Consider the following 12445-nt stretch of genomic DNA (forward strand, 5'->3'; position numbering starts at 1 on the left):
ATGAGCTTAATTAGTTTTGAATGTTTTAAAATTATCACCAGCTCGTTAAATAGTATATATGCTAATGTTTTTAAAGTTTTTGTAATTTAATGCATTATGCATTATGACTTACAATCTGTTTCATTCATACTAGGATTCTAACACAAATTAAATTCGAATGAATAGTGGATATAATCATTTACGTCTCCAGCACGAATTTTTCTCTCCTCCAGCACGAATTTTTTGAGTTTAATGAACAGATACCTACTTTTCGAATTCAAATTGTGCATATTGTTCACTTAATTCTCGACTACCGGTTTTTGGTAGGCAATTTTTATTATTGGCTTTTGTTATTACTTATGGAGACGATGATTTAGAGCATTTTAAAAGTAAAATTTTTATTCAGATTATTAATAATAATGCTTACTTATAGTAGTTTGGCTTTTTCTTTAATAACACTGATGTCCCGTAAAGTTAGACTTGATTTTAATTTGTTATGGTGGCGCACAGTGATTCAGGGTACTTTTTATCGGTTTATTCGGTGTGCCCTATTAATGATCTTAAAGATGAAATTTGTGTATTTTTAACAAACAAACTACATGAAAATCATTAATCTCGTTATATGTTATTGAGTTAATTTTTGATTTCTTTTTTGATTTTTAATTTTTCTTTCTTTTTTAATTTTTTATCAAAATTCGAGTATATGAGTATTATAGAAAAACTATATTTGGAGAAGCTTTTCTTAATTTCATGAACAAAAGTTTCAAAGTATAATTTCATTATGGCTATATAATACTTTATATATTTTGTTATTCTGAAAAAAGAGTCTAACAAATTATTTCCCATATAATTTCTTTACAGCAAACAATTGTTTATACTTTATGCTTTATTTACTTTAGTCAATATGGTCCAAAACCGAACACAGATTGACAATAAAATTGGTAAAGCAAGTTCTGTAAATATGATGGATGCAGTGCGTATGGTAACTAAAAATGGGCAAAGCATTTCTGCTCTAACAAAAAGTGAAATTGCATTTTCAAGTTTACGAAGGTATGTGGAAAAAGCTAAACATAATGGTCTTGATGAATTAAAGCACACACCAAAGAGCAAATGTCAATAGGATTTTTACAATTGAAGTAAAAATATCGCTAAAAATAAAGTAGTGCCTTTATGATACTATATAGATTTACTCGCACTCAGTTAAATCAATTAACTTGTAATTTTGCTAACCAAAACTAAAATAATGTTCATCAATCATGGGTAAAGAACCTGACTGCTAGAGAGGTTTGGTTGTACGGTTTTATGAATAGATTTGAAGATATTTTTTAGATGATAGTATCCATTCAGTCTATGATTCACTTTATTAGATTAACAAAATGTTCAACTGATAAACCAATTTTATTGGTTTTGGAAAATCTCGAGACACACCTAACTATTAAGACAATTGATCTAGAAAAAAAAAGGGTTTATTGTGTTGACATAGCAACCTTACTGCAGCCACAAGATACAATGTTCAAAAAGAACTGTCTGTGGACCATTTAAATCCTTTTTTTCATTTTTTCATGGTGAATAATCTAGTGAACAATCAATAACAGTTATGGCGATCAACCCATAACAATTTATAAAATTTCAAGTTTGATTAATATTGCGTTTCCTCTTTTTTTTTTTAGGATTTGCACCTAAAAAAGTATCAGAGTTTTACTTTAGTTTTTTTAATTTAATTCTATGATTTTTAGCGATAAAGACTTTCTCAGATCTTATGTCATCATTTGATTTTAAAGTTTAAAATCAAAAGTCTCCATCATATCATAGTGTTGTATTTTCAACTTCCAACCCAACAAAATCATAACGCAGGGATCTTCAACCTCATAATTTGCTCCTGAAGAAATTAAACCAACTAAATCTAAAAACTAGACAAATTAAACTCACAAACACCGCCAAGAAAGCACAGAGGTGGAAGAAAGCTAGTATGGTTAGTGGTTGCAGCCACAATGGTTAGTGTTTGCAGCGATAATGATTAGTACTTGTGGTTAGTGGTTGCATCCACTATGAAAAAGTTTAATAATCAAGTGTTTAAAAATTTTAAAGTTATATTTGAAAACAGAAAAATTATAGATAAATCATAATTAGGTGAAACAAATGAAAATGTAAATAAAGACGAGTTTATAGTGACACGAAAATTTCTAAATATGAAGCAAAAAGACAGGATCATAAAAAAATTTGGAGAATATTTTTTCTTTTTTTTTTGATTTATAAGCAACCTCTAAGAAGATCTAAAAATCTTAGTTGTTAAAAAAGCACAGCGTTTAACAACTTTGGCATTTTTTACAGTCTTTCTTTTTAGTTTTACTTTTATGATATAAAATTGCATTTGAAATCTTTTTTATCGTTACAAATCAAATCAAAAACACTTTGTTTTAGATCTGAAGCAAAAATTTCTGTTTATTAAACGTTTTAAAATCTGGTTAAGCGGGAGATAAAAAATAGAAACTAAATAGTGTTTGAAAGAACTTTTCAGAAAAGATTTTAATCATCAGAATTGTAATCATTGCCATGGCAAATTTTTATATATAAAAACACAATAAAGATTTTTTTAATCATGTTGCCTTTTTACTACTCGCAGTCTACATTTACATTTAAAAAAATGTGAACTCCATCTTTTAAATTAGAGAATGATGCGAGTGACATTAGAGAATGATGCGAGTGACATGATGAGAAATTAGAGAATGATGCGAGTGACATGCAAGTGATGCAGCAGTTAGTTTGAGATAATTAAGTTTTATTTAATTTACGTTTACCGTAAGATTGTGCAAAGCAGCAATTTATGATTTCTTTAATAAGGCAAGCAAAGGAGGCATAGACATATTGTTAAGGAGGCAAGCCGGTCAAAAACATGGATTCAGTCTTTCACAGTTGCCCAATCAAACACTCTTAAGTCTTTATAAAAGGTAAAGTGTGTCAGGGTAACTGGCAAGAAAAAACATGTAGGAACGACAAACCGGAAAAACGCTTTGACTGAAAATGTTTTTTTGTACCACACCGAAAGGAAAAGAAATTGGTATATGGATCAAAACAATAAACTTTAAAAACTTTAAAAACATCGAAGACGTCTATAAATCGAGTAAAATAAATTTCTAGTAAAAGAAAAAACGGTTTATGTTTTGAAGTAATTTGTAACCTTTTAAATTTCAGTACTAAAATAATTTGTATATAAAAAAATATTGAAAATATCATTAATGCATTTATAATAATATAAATATATAAATATAAGTATATTAAATAAAATTAATTATTAACTTATTTTACTTTTTTACTATTTTAAAATAAAACCTTTTTAAAAAATAAATCGCAAGTGCTGTTATATTTAAAATATATGCTGATATTATAAAGTTTGAAACAACACATCAATGCCTACGTTAAAAAGCATTGAAAGATAAACACATACATTTTAAATTCTTTTTTAAAAATTATGTTTAAAAATTGAATTTAAAACTGCCAAATTCTATTACATGCTGAAAAGAGGAAACTATAGTTAATAATTTGTATTGTGATAAAAAAGAAGAAAATTAACTTTGCATGATAAACCTGAATATTGTTCAATACATTTAAATAACCCAGGCTACAAGCTCCATATTCATCACATTTAATTTACTCAAGATAATCAACCCCAGCTCTACAACAAAGGCATTTCTGGTCTAACTTGATCCGTAGTTACCATTGTCAACAATACACACAAAGTACAAAGAAAGCCAAATGGCTATTGAGATTTGGAATGGTAATTTCATTTGGAAACAAATGAAAGTGTTACACAACTAGTTAAAACAATAAGGTAAAATTAAAAACCCACAATAAAAACCAGCAAATAAAAACCAGCAATCAATCAGATTTGATAGATTTAACCCAAATGGTTTAAACCATGGACTAAACGATTAGAAAAAAATTCGATTTAAACCTAATTACTGTATTTAGACATCTTTAATTTTACAACGGGAAAGTAAAGTAGGGTTATGTTTACAAATAAAACTACATATGTGAATGCACATATTTAAAAGCCTAAATATGCTTCTGAAATATAATTTCTTATATATATCAAATTTAGGTTTATTTTTTAAATGCGAAATAAAAGACTGAGTTAATCCATGATGTACACCAAGCTAAGAAACAACATGAAAGTAGTAAACGTAGCAAAGCCTGTTTTATATACCGAATATTTAATAACGATATATTGGTTGACGAATTATATTAGTATTAATAATAAATGATATGATTTATTTAAATGAACACCTTAAGCGTTCTTAATTGAAAGAGTTAATTAAACACAGCTTATTTAAAATAAAAAGTGTTTAAAGTAATAAAAGCATGGATTTTGAGTTTTTTTTATTAAAAAAAACTAACTTCAGTTTTTGCTTTTTATTCATAAATAAAAAAATGTTATTTTTCAGCCCTGCTCATGACTTACTTTCTGTTGATCATTTTTTGTAAACCATGTTGTGCAACAATATAAATATGTTAGCAACTTTAAATGCATTGATTTCTTTTTAAGAACATTTACATTTGTATTTTGGTATTTTTAAAGCCAAAGTCCTATTCCACCAGGTACTCTCTCTCAATTCTTATGTTTTAAGTCACAACACATCAAAAAGGTTAATATCTCTCTTTTTTTTTTCTCTATTTCTATCTGTTTGAGGTGTATTTACTAAAACTCTATCTCTGTACTAAGGTAAACTCAGTAGTAAAACTAATTGTAGAAAAAATAGAGACTGATAACAAACTCACAAAGATAATCAGACAAAAGTTTGGTAACAACAAGTTTTCAAAAGACATGGTTTAAAACAACAATTTGCTAAGTGTATTTTATTCAAAAAGACAAAATAAGCCTAATCATACTTAAAAAACTTATTACTTTGATTAAAAAAAGACGTGAGAGGATTGATGAAAAATTTTCCTTCTAAAATAATCAAATATAATATTATTTGTGTATTCAAAATGAGCGCATTTATTAACCTTGAAAATTGTATTAAAAGCTTTATTTATTTATTTAAACTTATTTTTATATACGTAAAATATATAGTTTTTTATTCTGTAATAAAACGTTTTCCCTGTATTATTTGACTGTCCGTTATTTTATATATATTTGTTTTTTTAAAGTCCTATAATGTACCTCTGAGACTTTGAATCATTTATATTTGATTTTACAGTTATTATTTGCATCAAATAGATAAAAAAAAAAAAAAAAATAAGTTTTATAGTAACGCAATAATTTATAATTCGTTTCGAAATAGACCTTTTAAATTCATTTACAATCAAGAACCAAAAGTTGCTAAAAAAGAACCTGTGTAGTTTCGGTAAAACAAAACCTCACAGTTAACACTAAATTTCTGAAACATTTTTTTGTTTCAAAAGCAAAATATAATTATTTGTTGATATTTGATTTAATAAACTTTATGTTAAGGGAAATGTTTTTCGTATAAACGTATATAAAAAAAATTTATTAAACGTTCATTTCTTTAAAAACCCAAGTACATAACTTGTTAAAAAATAAATTAAAAAACTTTACTTGAACTCAGAAACTTAAAAACGCCACAAGTATATGAAATATTTCAAATTTTAAAAAGATGGATTTAATTAGCTTATAACCAAATTTAAAGAAAATGAATAAAAGAAACATACCCGACTGTCATTTTTATGATCATCGTGCACAAACCTGGCTTTTCGATGCATTCGATAATGCAATTCTTTTTTTAAAACGGCTCTTACATTTACAGTTTTTGCTCAAAATTTTTATTCAAAAAATATCTAAAAAGTTGAATTTATACACTTGGTAAAACTGAAATATATATATATATATATATATATATATATATATATATATATATATATATATATATATATATATATATATATATACTTCATGTAATTAAATATATATATATATATATATATATATATATATATATATATATATATATATATATATATATATATATACTTCATGTAATTAAATATATATATATATATATATATATATATATATATATATATATATATATATATATATATATATATACTTTATGTAATTAAATGAATAAAAACAACTAAATAGCGGGACTTAAAGTTTCATGCCCGAAGGCAATCATCAGCCGTGAATACAAACAAAAAACGTCGAAAGACCGTTTAAAAAACTTAAAATTAAATACCGTAGAACGGATTCAGACGTGATAAACAAATCTGAGTAAAAACAAAACAAGAAGCCGTTATAGTTTACTAGTCTCCTATGTCAAATAAAGAGGGCAAGAATTTCTTTGAATGTCGACACTGGGATACAATTTCATTCTTTTTGGTTAGTAAATTTTATCCACTATGTGATAAAATTAAAAACTTTTCATAGAGACAAAGTTGGCATATTTTTGTTGTAAGATTATCTCTATGAAAAGTATGTAATTTTATCACATAGTGGAGCAAATTTACTAAACAAAAAGAATGAAATTGTATCCCAGTGTCGACATTCAAAGAAATTCTTGCCCTCTTTATTTGACATAGGAGACTAGTAAACTATAACAGCTTCTTGTTTTGTTTTTACTCAGATTTGTTTATCACGTCTGAATCCGTTCCACGGTATTTAATTTTAAGTTTTTTAAACGGTTTTTCGACGTTTTTTGTTTGTATTCACGGCTGATGATTGCCTTCGGGCATAAAACTTTAAGTCCCGCTATTTAGTTGTTTTTATTCATTTAATTACATAAAGTATAAATTGCTCTATTATTTGATAATATTGACCACTGTCATACAAACAAGAGTTTTTGTATTTTACACCGCAACATTAACCTCACTTATATATATATATATATATATATATATATATATATATATATATATATATATATATATATATATATATATATATATATATATATATATATATATATATATACATACATATATATATACAACCCTCAGATATAGGAAAAATGAGGTTAGAATTAAATTGCCGACCTCAAATATTTTAAGGTCGGCAGTTAGGTTGACATTGCCGAATGCCGACCTTAATTCCGAGGGTTGTATACATATATATATATATACATATATATATATATATATATATATATACATATATACATATATATATATATATATATATATATATATATAATATATATATATATATATATATATATATATATATATATATATATATATATATATAATATAATATAAACATATTAACCAATTTAATTTTTTTTTCGGTTTTTTTTTTAGTTTTTTTCTTTAGTTTACTTCACTTTGGCTGAACATGGCAGAAGCATTAATTTCACGGTGAAATGGCAAAAAAGAGAAAAACAAAAGAAATTATTTTAAAGAAAAAAAAAGGATAAGTTAAAAATATAGTAAAATAACAATAATATTGAAATTGAAATTGAAAGGTATAAGGGAACAAAAAGATTCAAGAAAAAACAAAACAATTAAATAAATAAAAAAATATAGAGAAAACAAATAGATCTAATAAAATAAAACAAAGACAATCAATAAGAAGCAAAGTAACAAATTAAAAAAAAGAAGTTCAAAAAATGTTTGTAAAAATAATAAAAAGAACTAATTAAAACAAAAATATTTTGGTACAAGTTTTTTTACCCTTTTCTGATTCCGCCAAGAATAACAAATATAATTTATTTTATTTTGTAGAAGTTTTTGTGTTTGTTTTTTCATTATATAGTTTTTGTTTTCATTTTGTAGTTTTTGTGCTTGCCTTTTCATTTGCATAATGTTTGTTATTATTTGACTTGTCGTTGCTAATTATTTTTATTGTTGTTTGCTGTTGTTATTAATTGGGTGCTTTTATATATTTTTTTGTCTTTTCATTTCATTTATTATAACTTAATCATATTTTTTTAAATTAGTTTAATTTAAACTTGCTTTTTTTTATTAATATTTATTAATATTTATGAATTTAATATTATTATTTATTTATATTTATGAACTTTTTGTTTGTTTGTTTATTTTATTTCGGTGTCACTCAAATGGCTAGTTTTTAACGATGAGTGACACCTAACCTAATTATTGAAAAATTATTTAAAAAAATTGTAATTTTAAATTATGGGTTAAATAAATGGATAATGTAACATAAAAACATGCACATAAATCTCTGGAAATATATTAATTAATTGAAAAATTGATAAGAAAAATGCAGAGTTAGGTATTGCTACCAAATATTTGAAAGTGCTTCCTTCTTTATCTTTGTGAACCAGAAACTGCTACTGCTCTTCCACTACTTATTAAACTTTAAAATTAGTACTGCTAGTCTGCTTCGAGTCCACTTCCAAAAATTTTAAAATTCTTTTCTTGTAAAGCTTAAGAAAAAAAACTACTATCCTCCTCTACTGGATATCAAAAACTTTTAAAAGTTTTTTTTGAAGATAAAAACTACATATAAAATAACCTTACTGTTAAAAATATAATTGAAAATTTTTTGAAAAACTGAATTTATTTTACATGAAGAAATTTTAAATGTAAAGATTATAATTTATCACTGTAAAAAATTGCAGTTGTTTTGCTATTATATTTTTCAAAGTTAACTTTGTAGAGAGATTACTTCAATGAGATGATTGAAAAATCTATACTAGCACATATATGCACAATATAATTAATCTATTTTATATGTATATACTAAGCTAGTTGAAGACATTTTGTATAAAACAAATATACAGCTTCTTCAAAATTTTAAAATCAAATTACACATATCTTAGATTATTTTGATAACACAAGAAAATTTTGATATTCTGAAACTGCTCCATTTTTGTCTCACTTCATTGTCATTAAAAGACTATATTTTAAGAGCAAATGGTATTTATAAACTTAAATGGTAGCAGATAAGTGCATTATACTTTTTTTGGTTGCACATGATATAAAAAGACTTTAATTACTTGTAATTTAAAAAATTTTCTTAGTGAAACCCATTTGAAACTCTACTATCAAATGACTGCCTGTAACAGAGTTTAATTGAAATGAACTGAGTTGCAATACCATCCAGCCCTGGAAAAGTGTAACTACTAATTTTTGTAACTGATAAAGGTAAATATAAGTGATAACAGTTGGATAACAATTAGTACTTAATAATTAGTATTTTAATGAAAATAACAAACAAAGACATAAATAACAATAATAAGAATTTTAAATTATAATATAACTTTAAAAACTATAAAAAAAACATAAATTAGTATAAAAAAACATATATTATTATAAAAAAACATATACTACTATAAAAAGAAACATTAATTACTATAAATATAACATATTTATGTCGGTAAAAAGAGACATATTACTATAAAATAAACATATATTACTATAAAAAAAGATATTTACATTTAAATGTTTTAAAAAAAATTTCAATTCTGAATCTCTATCTGTATGATTCAAACAAAATAAATAATATACCTGGCCATCTTTGTACTTAGTTCGCTGTTTGGGTGTTTCAAATTTTCCAAACTCTACCAACCTTAAATTAAAATAAAATTTTTACAAATTAAATATCCTTAAAGCTTAAAGCTACCATATATATGATTTCAACAATACACTTTTATTTTAAAGTTATTGCTACTACTTTATTTGATAACATATTTCTTATTTTTTTACTTTATTTTTAATAATAATAATAATAATAATAATAATAATAATAATAACAAATGCCATATTTTTTTACTTTATTTGATAACATATTTCTCATTTTTTTGTTTTATTTGATAACATATTCCTTACTTTTTTACTCTTGTTAAATTTTAGCAATTTTTTAATCAATAACTGCTTATTCCAGAATACTAAAACAGAGAAAACTGTTTGTTTGTTTTAATATTTAAAGTATATGAAAAAAAAAACCAATTCCAAAATTATTTAAAAAAAAAAAAAATGTTGATAACCTTTATGCATTATTAGAAATTTTAGTAAATAGAAAATTATTTAATTTTTTTCATTTTTTACTCAAATAAACAAATGTTTTTCCGATGAAAATAAGAAAGCAAATATAAATTAATATTTATATTTGCTTTCTTATTTTCATCTAAAGCAAATATAAATTAATTATTCATTAAAAAATATAATTATTTTTTAATGAATAATTACTTTCCTGAAACAATATTTTTTGAATTTATATAACAATTTATACATAAAAAACTTGAAAAACAAAAATTTTAGTTTTTTGAAATTTTAACAAACTTTTAAAATGATGGTAGTGAGGCTTTTACAAACTTTTTCAACTCCACTACCATCATCATTGAATGATCTAAAACACCAAATGCATACAAACAAAATAAAATCCTCAAATTCTATTTAACTTTGTTTAAAAATAAATACAATAGTATAATAGATTAGAAGTTATTGACTTCTAATTTTTTTAGAAATTGAACATTTACTTTTAAAAAAATTTTTAAAGAAAGTTTTGTTTATTTCTTTTTTTTTTGGTATCCAAGCGTAAGGATAATTTGGGCAGGAGAGGGGATGATGATATATAACGTAGTATATTTATTTAATAAAAAAACATACTTAATGAAGGTTTACCTGCACTGTAACTGTTTAAAGTAACATAATATTAAAAAAATAATAAAATGTGTTTTTATGGATGCTTTGTTTTTTTTTTTTTTTTGCATATTTTTAAATCATAATTAAAAAAAAATACACGATGATTTTTTTGGAGTTGCAACAATATGTCTATCTGATAGACATAAAGTGATATTGATATACACTGATAGACTATCATGAGAAGCATAAAATGCCATTCATTCTTTACATAAATTTATGACAACAAACAAATTAAAACTTCAAAAATTATAATAATAGCAGTAATAAAAAGCTATTCAAACCGTTTAAATAACTTTAAAATAAAAAAGAATAATTTTGAAAAACAGATGCAATTTTAATAAAATTAATGAAATTAAAAGAAACCTCGAGAAAAATCGTTGCAAGATTATGAAATTAAAATTTTTCTTGTTAAAACTTTTACAAACTTTTATTATCATTTCTATTTATTCGCCATTTTAAGTAAGCATGGTTACGTTCGGTCAATATGAAGTATTAAGATAATGTTGTCATATCGATTTTAGTCAAATTGACTAAAACATAAAAATTCATTAAGTATTATGGACTGGTTTATTATAGTTTTGAAAGGCGCATTAGTAAATCCAATTATTAAACTTTAAGGGTGGAATGCAAGAAGCGAACTTGAGTCAAGTTCGACTTGAACTTTACATTTTAATCAATAGCGGCAGAGTATGGGTTTCCCATAAAAATATACTCTGCCGCTATTGGTTACAAAGTAAAATTCAAGTCGAACATGACTCAAGTTCGCTTCTTGCATTCCAACCTAAGTGTCCTACACGTCCGCCAACTCAGATAAACGATATCGTCGTTGCGCAGGCAATACCGCCCATGTGATCAATTTCAAAGTTTACAGGAGGAAATAAAACTGAATCACAGACGCATTTTTTATTCCAAAGGCATATAAGCTGCTTACTTATATGTGAAATATGTATTATAACACTATTATGCAAAATAAATTTAAGAAAGTGAATTTTTTATTAAATTGTGTCACTTAGGCAATACTGCCTTATTTTTATATCACACAGGTATTACTGTCTTGGATTAAATTTCTATATAAATTACTTTTCTAGATTTGAAATTAAATTAGCTGCTACTACCAATAACAAAGTAAGCTATTTCCAACGAACTTCAAGGATATGTAGGCCTATTTTCTGTCAAAACTGCAATATTTATAAGTATATTCTCTCAAAACGATTCAACAAGTGCTTATCAGAGTCTTGTTTTCGAGCCTTCTGGAAAGCGGCATCTGTTATCCCTATCTTCAAAAGTTCTGGGGAGCAATCTGATTCGTCTAACTACCGTCCCATAAGTCTTCTTCCTATCATAAGCAAGGTTTTCGAATCTTTAATTAACAAACACTTAATTTCTCATCCGGAATATAATAACTTACTTTCTGATCATCAAAATGGATTTTGATTTTCTCGTTTTACAGCTGATTTGGTAACATAAATAACTGATAGGTTTTATCGTGCATTTGATAAAGGTAGAGAGGTTAAGGTCATCGCTCTTGACATTTCAAAAGCTTTTGATTAAGTTTGGCATGCTGGTCCTCTCCATAAGCTTTCTTCTTATGGTGTATCTGGCAACATCTGTAAGATTATTGAATCCTTCCTTTCCAATCACACTATAAAAGTTGTCCTCGATGGACAGCACTCTTCTTATTCTGTAACTTCAGGGGTTCCTCAAGGTTCTATCCTTGGCCCTATACTCTTTTTAATTTACATAAACGATCTTCCAGACATTCTCAAATATAAGGTGGCAATGTTTGCTGATGACACTACCATTTATTCTTGTCGTGATAAGAAACCAACACTCTCTGATTGCTTGGAGGGGGAATTTGAGCTTGAAAAGGATCTCACTCCTGCTACAGCATGGGGCTCAC

General features: G+C 25.1%; 1 long non-coding RNA gene across 1 annotated transcript; it reads right to left on the minus strand.

The window, feature by feature from the left end:
• Positions 1-4342: 4342 nt before the first annotated feature.
• Positions 4343-11210, minus strand: LOC136086644 (uncharacterized). Its single transcript, XR_010641492.1, has 3 exons — positions 10909-11210; positions 9409-9469; positions 4343-5775 (listed from the first exon to the last, which is right to left on the minus strand). It is a non-coding gene; the product is annotated as an uncharacterized LOC136086644 (long non-coding RNA).
• Positions 11211-12445: the final 1235 nt, after the last annotated feature.

Source organism: Hydra vulgaris, chromosome 10, assembly GCF_038396675.1.
Source record: "Hydra vulgaris chromosome 10, alternate assembly HydraT2T_AEP".
In the NCBI taxonomy this organism is placed as follows: Eukaryota; Metazoa; Cnidaria; class Hydrozoa; order Anthoathecata; family Hydridae; genus Hydra; species Hydra vulgaris.